This window comes from Filicampus tigris, chromosome 17 (genome assembly GCF_054856515.1).
Source record: "Filicampus tigris isolate MCC_2025a chromosome 17, RoL_Ftig_1.0, whole genome shotgun sequence".
Classification (NCBI taxonomy): Eukaryota; Metazoa; Chordata; class Actinopteri; order Syngnathiformes; family Syngnathidae; genus Filicampus; species Filicampus tigris.
Window position 1 is genome coordinate 370,240 of NC_141233.1, and position 13,169 is coordinate 383,408.

A 13,169-nucleotide genomic window follows, 5' to 3' on the forward strand; every position below is an offset into this window, starting at 1 on the left:
AGATTCATCTCTCGAAGAGGACAAGTTTCACAAATGAGATCAGATAACAGGACGAATTTTGTAGGAGCAGGAAGAGAACTAAGAGAAGCTTTTTTTCTGTGTTAAATCATACCCAAATTGGGAAAGTTTTAGCACGAAGAGGAATGAAGTGGAATTTTAACCAACCGTCTGGATCACATCATGGTGGCACCTGGGAGCGTCTCATAAGGACGATAAAAAGGTTTTGAGTTCTGTGCTTCGTCAGCAAACATTAGACGATGAAGGTTTCTGTCAGGTTCACACCAAGTGAGACATTCATAAACAATGCACACAATGAGGAGAGAAGACATTCTACAACAATATTGTCTTTTTACTTGCAAGGAGAGCGCAGGGAAGTGTACGATTACAGTTCCTAAAACGCTCTGCCCAGCTCCTGCGCCCCCTTTCTTTTTATTATTCTTCGGTGTCCCTGATAACAAAGGTGTTCCAGCTCTAAGGGAAAGGGGAGCGAAAGCAGCTGGAACACTATGAACTTGTTTTGTCTATGTGTGTGTGTGTGTGTGGGGGTGTGTGTGTGTGTGTGTGGGTGTGTGTGGGTGTGTGTGTGTGTGTGTGTGTGTGTGTGTGTGCAATTAACATACATATGTGAAAGCAAAGCACACCAAGCAAGTTGGCCTAATGATAAAAATCAAACACATAAATAATAAAATGCATTATTATTCTTACATTCCCCCCTGTTTTTATATAATATAAAGCTAAACACATGAACAATAAAATGCATCATTATTCGTGTATAGTATAAAGCTAAACCTACAAAACTAACAGGCTTAATCATGAAAATCAACATTAATAATAAAATGCATTATTATTCGTACATTTCCCCCCTGTTTATTATAATATAAAACTAACTATAATATAAAGAAAAATCTGATTGAAAAATCCAACACCCGAATCATTATATACAACATTAATCACATTCCCCCCTGTTTCGCTTACATTTGCACAATCCTCATATCATCGAATAGACCCTCCACAAAGGCTTTAATCTACCGAATCACTCTCATGAAAAATGTAATTACACCCGAGGTTGTCAATGTAATTTTACTCATGATCTCCAAGACCCGGAAAGAGATCTGGAAAAGAAAACGAAATGTCAACAGGAGAATCAAAAGAAGTGTCATCAGTGTCACCATTACTCTCAACTGTACGATAAAGCAATAACGGATAAACATTGTTTAATTTGGACGTCGTAGGTGCAATAGCTGTAGTGATCAACCAGTTGAGCAGTGCTCTAAGACAAGGAATACAACAACACCCACACAACGTGAGGATAGCTGCAAACACAGCAACAGAAACCAGGACAGAGGAAACCAAGTCCTTGTAATCTACCAAATGTTCTTTCCTACCACTCCGTCCAAAGAGACGTGTCCACTCCAGAGTGCTCCTTCATCTTGTGGTTGAGAACGCGGAGGCCATCGATGGCCCTGGTGAGAGACCCCTCCGGGGCCGTGTTGTTAGGTATGAATGTACAACACCGGTCGCCAAGCATGGCGCACACCCCACCCTTTTCCGCGAGGAGCATGTCAACCGCTATGCGGTTCTGGAACGTCATGAGAGAGGTGGCTGCCAATTGTTCTTTGATAGAAAGAAATCCTGCTTCAGTATAGTTACCCAGTTTCTGCACATTGTAGTGTAGGCAGTTGATCCTGTCAACATTTTTATTCGGCGTGATCCAAATAAAAATGGACTCCCAACCAGCTGCAATCTGATCAACCAGTTTATACTCATCTGGTACACCTCGAGGTACGCCAATAGCATCAATATAGGTCGGATCTCCATCCCTCCAGGAAGCACTACGCCGATTCCTAAAGAACTTGTCTCGCGGAATGTGCGTCAGAGCTGCCCTCTGGATATCCTCTACTGTAGATGGAAAAATAGTAACAGTTAAGAGCAATGACACAAGTGCACAAACTCCTGAAGCATTTCTCATATAATTGTTAACATATGAACCTACTCTAGGAATCTCAGAAGGAGACAGAGTACTGTCTTCACAAATTACAACAGGAAAATAAGGATCAAAACCTGATGAATAAGCCCACAAAAGAAACCCCCAACAAGATGAATTGAAAATAGCTACAGTAGGAGGCCTGAAAGGCCCAACCCCCACAGTGACCCTGAGATTGAGAGTTGACCCCGTCTTTGAAAGAAGTATTTTGTTATGAAAATATCTAGCCTCACGGCCCTGTCCAGGAGCCCAATAATCACCCTGTTGTGTAGTGATCAAAGAATCCCAACTCGAATCTAACGCATGTCCAGTGAGGTACCACCAGTACTGTTCGTACCCCTTCCCCGTTGTTTGAATTATACTACCGCACCTTTTCTTGAACCCCCTCGGGGTTCCTATTGGAAGCTTCAGTTCTGTCGTGCTATTTTGGCATCGCCATTTCTGCTGTAACTCCACTAAAAAGGGGTTGGTGTCTGTCAAATTCTTCACTGACCGTCAAGTATTTTCAGATACTATAAATCTGCACCCACCTTCTTGCCAGACTTTTGCTCACCTTCCCCGGAAGAGAAATCAGCAGAAATGACCTTCTTACAATGTGATAAGTGTATCCACGTGCTCCTCTCTGCAAGCTTCACAGCAGTCGGAGTTGTCAGCAACATTTGATATGGGCCCTCCCACGTGGGAGAGTGCCAGTGTTTTCTCTTAATGCTCTGGACCAGGACCCAATCTCCTGGCTTCACCAGTTGTTGTGTCTGTTGGGAAACACAATCGTTCTCAGGTAATTTAAGTTCATCACGTTTCTCTAAAGTCTTTCTCATGTAATCAGCCAAATTCGCCTCATCATCCCATTCCCAGTGTTTAGTGAATAACGGTAGTTTGTAGGGCCTACCGAAAAGTACTTCAAATGGAGTAGGCCCAGTTATACTAGTAATGTTGCTATACAGTTTAACAAGATCAACTCATTGCGTCCAAAGGTCTACCCGTTTCCTCCATGCGTTTTTTTTTTCAACCTATTCTTTACAGTCCCATTCATCCTTTCCACCAGACCAGCACTCTGTGGATGATAGGAACAATGACGCTTTAAGTCAATATGAAATAACAGACCTATTTTGACAATAACAAAATGTGTCCCATTGTCACTATAAATTCTCTGCAGAATACTATATCGCGGTATAATGTCTTTCAATAAATTCAATAAAGTCCATATGAATTCTCTGAAAAGGATAGGTTGCCGGAAGAAACTGACCCCGCATTGGACGCAAGTTACCTTGTGAATTGTGCCTGGCTCAGGTCAAACAAGCCCGACAAAAATAGTTTTTTTTAGAAGAGGTTAAACCCATAAGTCGTGTAATGTCTGTTTACAAGAGCCACCGTTCCCCCAGTCGAAACATGAGACATCCCATGGCTTAATATTGCTGCCCACCTGAACAAATTTTTGGTAGTATGGGTTTTCCCTTTGTGCTGACATAAATATTTTCCCGCGAAGTTGCCCCCTTATCAGTCCAGAGTTTTTGTTCTGTCTGTGGACTCTGCTGTTGCATATCTATCAAGGTTTGGGTATTCAATATTTGTGTGTCAGGAATATGGTCTGATAACCCCGCGAAGGGCTTTAAAGCCGCTTCTCTAGCTGTTTTGTCTGCGAAAGCATTGCCCAATGACACACTGTCTGTCCCCGAGTTATGTGCGGCACACTTACATATTGCAATGTTGCGTGGTAACTGTACGGCATCTAACAAATGTTGGAGTAATTGAGCATGTGTCACTGCTCTTCCCGTCGATGTAATCATGCCTCTATTGCGCCAGTATTGTGCAAAGATGTGTACTGTTGCAAATGCGTATTGGCTATCAGTGTAAATTGTAACATCTTTATTCTGGCATAATTTACATGCCTCTGTTAGTGCAACTAATTCAGCAGCTTGAGCAGAATAATGCGATGGCAGTGATTCTGCTTTTAGAATTTCATCTTTCGTAACAACAGAGTAGCCAGTCGTGTTTTCCCCAAAACATCCTTTTTATATGACCCATCGACAAATAGCGTGAATCCTGTCCCTAATGGCAAAAATTTTAAGTTAATTCTACATTTCGTTGATTTTTTTTTTTTTTCAGCCAGTTCCATGTCACCCCCAACCTGCCTCCTCACTGCCACCGGCCCCCGTCTCATTGTCCTCTTTTCTATGAAACAGCACCTTGTCCAACTTACTTGGCCCTTTCTCACGCTTCTGCGCCAACACTCTCCAAAAGTCTACGTCCTCATACCCATCCTTTCTCATTTTCGCTTCATTGTTTTTATGTTTAGTCCGTATTTCATACTGCAGGTTCACTAATTTTTGTGTGTTAAGCTGGAAACTGACTGACTGAATTACGGTTTATACAAGTCACATGCTCGGCGTGTTATCATCTGGTATTTGGTCTACTGAAAGTACGCCATAAATGCCAACAGATGTTCCTTCCGTGTGTGTGTGTGTGTTTTGTCTCATTACTGTTTGAGAAAAATGTAACCTTCTCTTGCTACCCCGTTTGTGTACATGTTGTCTAAGCGTTATTCCATCATGAAAAGTACTTGCCATGTCTTTCACGTGTACACATTGTCTAAGCGTTATCTTATTATGAAAAGTACTTCCCGTTATATTAATGCATTATCTCTGTCTATTTTCTGCTGTCCCATTAATTATTCCCACCAATCCAGCACTTTGAGGGTGGTAAGCACCAAGATTCTCAGATCAATGTGAACCGTCACTCCTATTTTGTCCACAATTTGGTCAGCAAAACGGGTACCACCATCCTTGTACGTTTTTTAGAAATGCCATATCTGGGGATGATATCCCTGCAAAGTGCTTTTGCCACCGTCAACGCGTCTGAATGTTTGGTATAGGGAATATTTCTAGCCATTTTGAAAAAGCATCTATGATGACGAAACAATAGTTTTCCATTCAATTCAGCAGCCCATTCGTATGGATATTTCGGTAAAATAAGTAATCTGTTTGGCCATACACAGATGTCACCTGGTAATGTCGCACCATTTTATTTTAGCTTATTAATTGTTTCTTTTTTTTTTTTAAATCAAGGAGTTCACACCATTAAAAAAAAAAAATAAATAAAAAATATGGAAACTCGTTGCCTTAGAAATGATAAGTAAACGTAAGTTGAACTCTTTACGTGTAACAAGCTATCAATTCTGAGTGCACAGTATTACCACCAACTTAATTATTTTGAGTTTATAGCGCTAAATGGTTACAAGGTCCAACACTTGTATAGCGCGCATCTCCCTTTTATATTTAAAAACCGGTGTGCCAACAAGGATATATCAGCTATTGCATGCAATAAATGTTTTTGTAACAGGAAAACAATAAAAATGTGAAGTTCCAAAGGGATAGATAGCATTTCACCTTAAAAAAAATCCAGAAGTTCTAAATATTTAATTTGTTTAAGACATGTAAACTCAAAACAACTGAGTAAATTAATTTAATCGTCAGGAATTACTAACAACTTAATTAAAATGAATGTTTAGAACAAATTATCAAAATGTGAGTTAGTTCAACACAATACTTCTGAGTAATATGAATGTTTGTGTTTACAGTGAGGCAATCATGTCTTCTTCCATCCTCAGGAAGTAGTAACAATGTGGCTGTGTTTAACATCGTGCGTCTCTTTAGTTAGTCGTTGTCTCAATTCATACAAGGTAAATGTTTCGCTAGTGATAAAAAGATCATGGTCCTTTGTTAAAACAATGCAGAGACTGCACGTGGCACTCTCAAAATCAGGGGATAGAACAAAAACTATGGTTGCACTTAAAAAAACAACTGGAAACTGAGGCACCCATCCATTGCTGCATTTGTTTTTACAGCAATGGATGCTGCAATAACTGCTCTTCCAGAGTGCGGCAATGCACCGTCCAATTTGAAATAATTAGTTTCATTTTGTCTCTATCTTGCCGCACCAAAACTGAAGTCGAAAAATGACCTTTACAATCTATCAACTGAATAAGGGGTCGCCATAATTTAAGATAATGCTGTGCTTAACACTAAAATTTGCTTTATTTCACAAAAAACTTTCCTGCTTCATTGGTCTACCTTAAAGGTGATGTCATTTGAGGTCTTCACTATTACATTTTTTCACCAATGATTCCTGCATAATTTGGAACCCAGATTCAGCAACAATTTGTTAGACCTAAAAAATGACATCATCCACCCCTTCGTTTGATGTTTTGGAGCCTGGAGAATTGCACTTTGTTTTTGTTTTTCTATTCCCCACTACAATTATACTTCCAACACTAAGATTGCGTCCCAAATATTTGCCTTGTTGTTTCTACATCCGTAGTTTATTTTTGCTTACTTTGTGCTCTTCTTCAGCCAAATGTTATAATAATGAGCAAGAATTGTTCCGCCTTGTCGCAGGGTCAGACAAGAGAGGAGCAGAGGGCCCAGGTGCCCCTCCCTGATGTCTGCGCCGCCGCTCAAGTCACATTATCTTCGTTTCTTACTTTTTGCCCATTAAATGCTTCTGCTATATGATTGATTCCTGTAACACGGCTACTTTATGTGTAATTAACTTAACCATTAAAACGTGTTCAGCTATCCATGCGTCTAAATATTGGATCTCATCAGGATCCTGTTTTTCAACAAACTTCCAATCCTTACATTGCATTTTATGATTTAAATTTACTACCTATTTTCCCCATTGTATAGACAATTTGGTCCAGCTTGCTAACACCTAGGGTGTTCTAAAAACTGGATTTTTATCAGTAGGACAGCAATTCAAATTTCCTGTTGTGGTCATTCTCACTACAACCTTTTCAGATGGAGAATTCTTGCTTCTGCATCCACACCAGTCTGCTGTTCATTATCCTACTACATATACTACTAATTATACTATACTAATTATATGGAATAAAATACCTAGTGGTATTTTAATTCGCAATCACTCTGTTCACTTACACACTTCACACAGGGTTTCACAACCGATTTGCCCAAACATACCCACACCCAGAATTCAAGTGTACACAGGCCTTCGCCATCCTTTATTATTATTATTATTATTATTATTATTATTATTATTGTTATTTTCTTTTTTTAAGCTGGCCAGCAAAGTCATATTTTGTTATCCAAAGGTTTAAGTGTTGTATTTTGGAAGGACAGTGACGCTCCACAAATGTCCAATCTTTGCATGTGAGGTTTTGTTTAGGATCACTTTTATCACCGATTTTACTGTTAACTTTCCCCATTTTTTTCTTTTTTTTTTCCCTAGAGTCAGTTTCATGACACCTAGGGTGTCCTATACTGACTTTTACCTTAAAACAGGGTGACAATCAACCCAGTGTGTGGCAATCCTCAAGCTTCTACCACAAGTGGCGGAGGATTCTTGCCTATTGCGTCCACACAAAGTTGTCACTTACAATCCTGTTTACATTCACTCACACAGTTTACACAGTCACATTTTTAGCAGCGTTTTTCACGGAGTTTAAGTACGTACAGGACACCGTCGCCCTTACAGTTTTATAGACTTACTCTGTCTTTTACCGTGACATTGACTAGTATTCTCAAGGCTTACACAGTTTTAAAGACTTACTCTGTCTCACAGTTTTATAGACTTACTCTGTCTTACAGTTTTATAGACTTACTCTGTCTTACTACTTGACCAGGGACTAGTATTGTCAAGGTTTTTTACCAGCGCGCAATTCACTCATCCACGAGTGTCGTGAGTTTCCTACTCACCCAGAGATGTCTTCACTCCTCCGGCTTCCCGTCAGCCTTCAGTTCCCAGAAGTGAAGCCAAAGACCAGTCCCACAAAGGGTCTTAGAGCCGTGGCCACGGACTTTACCTGGAGGTTGACTCGACAGCTGGAAACCTTCCGGCATATAGGGATCCGGCTCAAAGGACCAATTTAATGTCAGGTTCACACCAAGTGAGACATTCATAAACAATGCACACAATGAGGAGAGAAGACATTCTACAACAATATTGTCTTTTTACTTGCAAGGAGAGCGCAGGGAAGTGTACGATTACAGTTCCTAAAACGCTCTGCCCGGCTCCTGCGCCCCCTTTCTTTTTATTATTCTTCGGTGTCCCTGATAACAAAGGTGTTCCAGCTCTAAGGGAAAGGGGAGCGAAAGCAGCTGGAACACTATGAACTTGTTTTGTCTATCTGTGTGTGCGTGTGTGTGTGTGGGGGTGTGTGTGCGTGTGTGTGTGTGTGTGCAATTAACATACATATGTGAAAGCAAAGCACACCAAGCAAGTTGGCCTAATGATAAAAATCAAACACATAAATAATAAAATGCATTATTATTCTTACAGTTTCCATACTGTATTGTGTGAAACTGAAGCAGTGCTCAATTGTGCTGTCCCATCACAAAACTATCAGAGGACCCAAATGACCTTGAAGCCTTAACACCAAACCACTTGTTACTAATGAAAGGGAAACCAATTCTCCCTCCAGGACTTTTTGACAAAACAGATCTTTATACCAGGAGGTGATGGAAACAAGTTCAATACATCTCGGACCTCTTTTGGAAAAGATGGATAAGAGAATATTTACCCTAACTACAAGAGTGTCAAAAATGGACAAAGGAAAAACAAAGTTTTATGCCCGGGGATGTTTTCATGGTGATGGACACCAGAGCACCACGTGGGTCTTGGAATTTTGCGCAAATTTTGGCCTTTTATGGGTTATATTTTAAGTTACTCCTCCTAGAGACTTTATCCGATTGTATCCACAATTCCTTTTCAATCTAAACATGTTTAAGATGAAAAGTTATTTTTTTAAATTTCATCGCACGTTGTTGCCTTGGCGATGCAATGTTTAAGAAGAAAAATGATGCAGTCTTTGAGTGTCTAAACCTGGACGAAAACTCACGAAACCTTTCACACACATTAGACCTGGCATGAAAATAAATATTTTAGGGATTTCTTGTCCCATTTCCCAAAAATAACTCTATAGCGCCCCCTATAACTTTTTAACCAAGCGTTTAAGGTTCCACGTACCACGAAGATCTGCAAAAATTGGGGGGCATACGTCACAGCCCAAGACATACAAAGATGTCTTTTGTAGTCATGTGCTACATCCAACACGAAGTCCGCCGTTTTGGCTTTGTTTTGAAATTATGCACTTATATTGGCCTTTTATAGGTCATATTTTAACAAACTCCTCCTAGAGATTTTATCTGATCGTTTTCAAACTTTCGGTGTTTCATCAAAACTTATTTATGATGAAAAGTTATTGAAGGATTTTTATTTCATCGCATGTTGATGCCATGGCAATGCACTGTTCATAAAGAAAATTATGCTGTTTTTGACTTTGCACTCACATTAGACCTGGCATAAAAATAAATATTGTAGAGATTTCTTGTGAGCTTAACATTGGCACTTACATAACAGTATTGCATGTAAAAATGACATCAGTACCAAAGTGCCCCCCCAAAAGACTCTGTAGTGATTTAAGGTCTTTTTTGTGATTAGATTTACGACAAATTTCCCCGCCCCGTTTTGGGGCATGGCTTATGTTATGTTTTCGGTCTCAGCGGTCTACGTCACGGGATTTTATATTTATAATATTGTTCCCTTTGACAGTTCTGTTGTCTAAAACAGCGACCGATCGCCACCAAAATGCAAATGCACATGACGACTCTTGTCCGCTTCGACCTGTGAAAGTATAAAAGTGTTCTGCACAATAGTTTGAATTTATTGACATAAAACGTGATCTCATCATGATCACCTCCACAAAATAAAAAATACCGTGGCGATTGCTCCTCCACTTTCACTAGCTGAAGCGGACAAGAGCATGAATGCGCACACGAACCCCGACTTGTTATATTTCGGACATTTAGCGATGCTAAACTCATGTCATCTCTCAGGAGGGAGACGGTGGCTTGCAGCAGCAGCAGGCAGATTTGCGCCCACATCTTCCCTCCCCGGCTAAAGGTAGAATTGGGACAGCTAATAGCAACAACTAGCTTCAGGCCGTTAAAACAAAAGGCGTTAGCACAACAACATTAGCTCCTTACTGTCCGCCCAGTGTGTGGAGGTGAAGATGAGCCTGTGTCTTCATGTTGCGGAGTTGCCTCCCAAGCAGTCGCGTGCGGTGTCCAACACTGCTTGCAGCCGCCACCTTCTGCCTGAGCGTGAGAGTGAAGTAAGCCCTCAAGCCTCAAGCGTCAATGTTCAGCGAACAAAAAGTTCCAGCGGGGCTGACTGCACAGGCTGCATTGGAATGTGCCCTTTTGGCTGTTAACTTCCAAATTGGACGGCGCGTTGTAAGTCGAAAAACTGGGGCCATTCCTCCTCCAAATGAATGTGCACGTCTACTCATTCCCACTTCAGTCTCTGTAAATATCCTGACTGGTGTTTAATGCCTCGCCTGTCCTAACCGTGATCAGCAAAGAAGCAGTGTTTTTTTTTTAAAGCAAATAAGCAGTGATTTTTTTTTTTAAGCAAAGAAGCAGTGTGCGCTCGTCCCAGCCTAAATCTATGTAGCTCTGCTGACTTCCACATTACCTCATTCTCATATAAATCAGCCACGGAGAGGTTAATCCTTTTGATATGTTGAAGTGGGCATAAGTAGAGGTGTCAACATAAATTTTGGTGCCAATTGATCGCCGTTTTTGGACGTTATAAGCAATGAAAGTATAATGATTTGCAATGGAGAGTTTGGAATCGGCCACTCCCGTGACTCCGGCCGAACAAGGATAGAACGGTAGGGCGCGTGGCCATTTGCCTCATTAACAAGAGGCATTATTCATGTCATGTCATGTCATCTTCCAAACCGCTTATCCTATATAGGGTCGCGGGGAGTTGCTGGAGCCTATCCCAGCCGTCAATGGGCGAAGGCAGACTACACCCAGAACTGGTCGCCAGCCAGTCGCAGGGCACACATAGACACTGTCACTGAGCGGGAATCGATCCCACGCTGCCCGCACACAACTCAGGCGTGTGTACCACTACACTAGCGTTATTCATGGAGTCACTTATTTCCTAATTTCTCCAAAATGAATGAATAAAATAGAAAAGGGCAACTCTTTCCATTTTCCTGATAAAAAATATAATGAACTTGTTAAACATGGCCATCCCTTTAAGAAAAATTCATGGTTCTACATTTTACCTAGATCTGTGACAAATTTGGAGACATCTCTAACAGCCCTAAACCGACACCAAAAAAAAATTCTTATAGCCATAGGCTAAATTTTACAGGAAGTCTGCCATTTTGACTTTATTTTGGAATAGGCCAACATTATTGGCCTTTCGTAGAGGTCATATTTTCACAAATTTTTCCTATAGAGCTTATCTGATCGACTACAAACTTTGAGTGTTTCACCTGCCATGCTGAAGATGAAAAGTTATTGAAGTTTTTTATTTCGTTGCATGCCGTTGCCGTGGTGATGAGCCATTTGCAAAGATATATCATGCTGTTTTCGACGGTCTATACCGAGGCGAAAACTCATGCACCTTTGTACAAACATCAGGCCTGACATAAACACTTCCATTTTTTATGCTTGTTGTCCATGTGCAAGTACCCCAACGTGTAAATACCCCAACGTGGCCACGGTTGCGAGGGCCCGTTATAGCTGCTTGCAGCTCTAGTTTATTTAAACGTCACTAGTAGAAAATGTGCACAGAGGTGTATAGAGCCATTCGTTTGACATCTCCTGTAATGCAGTATTGAGCAGGTTATGATCACTCTCATGGCCAGATATGCAGCTGGATAACCTCTACGCTTTTTGGACGCAGAATTAGCCAATTCTAATTTTAAGAACATATTGTTTTTGAAATAATGAGATCGATGGCTGCATTTATATGTTTGTATATATGTCAATTAGGGATGGGAATTTAGACTAATTTGCCCGCCGACTAGTCTCAAATTTTATTTGCAACTAGTCGACTAATCTATAAGGAAGAAAACTTGAATTTTAATACATATTGAATTCAAAGTTTAAAATGCAAATGTTGTTTGTATTTTAGGGGCTATTTTAGCCCAAACATTCAGGACAGTTTGTTAATTTAAATTCTATTGCTGTAACAACAACTGACTGAATAAAGTTGAACAATTGAAAGAGAAATACATTTCTGATAGATTTGCCAATGCAATGCATGGCATTTATTATGAATAATGTAATGAGTAATGGTGCCGACTCCCAGTTCCAGCAGGGTCTCATTCGCCATGTTAGGTGCATTATCATGCACACAAGCGACAACTTTATTTTCTAGTGTCACGTACCCAACACACTCCCGCAGGAGAGCAGCCAAGTTTTCAGCTGTGTGTCTTTCCTCCAAGGCTCATTAAGCACACAACTGCGGAGATGTCCTTCATCCACATAATGACACGTTATAGTCATGTAAGATTCGGTGGCTATGGACGTCCATGATGATAGACTGATAAATGAACTAATAGCAGAACAATGTGGAATGTAATGCCTTCCGATAGGGGTGGGCGATATGGGCAAAAAAAAAAAAAAATCTCAATATTTTTTCAAAAGACTCGATAACGACAATTTGACGATATTCTACAAAAAATATTTTAAATCTGCACTTGCTTCACGGACCAATTGTGGATAGACAGCGTTTGTGAACAACATCTCTTTTTCTTTTTCAAATTGCTAAATACAGCTTCTGCAAAACATAATGATATTCTACGACAATTTCAACAATAAAAAAACAAAAAATTATGGATGGACTTACATTGATTTTTGGGAATACTGTATTTATGTCATTGAAATGTCGGTGGTGTTATTCCATAATGATGTTACATTTTGAGCTGCAGCAGGTACTGGTGTACCACTGCCAACTACAAGAGGAATCACGATAAGAAAAACTACAGCAATCAGAATGAGAAAAAAATGTATTTGATATGTGACGAAGTGTCACCCAGCGAGAGAAAAAAAAGACGTCATCATGACAACACCCATTCTCATACATTGGCCAACGTAATCAGAATAAAGTTAAATAACAAAACTGCAATTTACAGAAAAGTGCATTTTCCCACTCATTCATCACTGTGATATGTAGACTTGTGACTTTATTTATGTTTGGCTGTATGCTGGTGTCACACACCGTAGTTTGTGCAACATGCCTCGGGAATACAGGCTAGTTCTGAATGATGCAGACTAAAAGCGTGTAAACTGAATTTAACCGATGTCACATTTGACTTGTTCGCTAAAGTACTGAGTCTGCGTGTGTGTGTGCGTGCGTGCGTGCG

General features: G+C 40.4%; 1 long non-coding RNA gene across 1 annotated transcript; it reads right to left on the reverse strand.

Annotated features, from left to right (window-relative positions):
* Window positions 1–341: 341 nt before the first annotated feature.
* On the reverse strand, window positions 342–8,065 carry LOC147132784 (uncharacterized). The gene is made up of 2 exons (XR_015081810.1): window positions 7,696–8,065; window positions 342–2,736 (listed from the first exon to the last, which is right to left on the reverse strand). It is a non-coding gene; the product is annotated as an uncharacterized LOC147132784 (long non-coding RNA).
* Window positions 8,066–13,169: the final 5,104 nt, after the last annotated feature.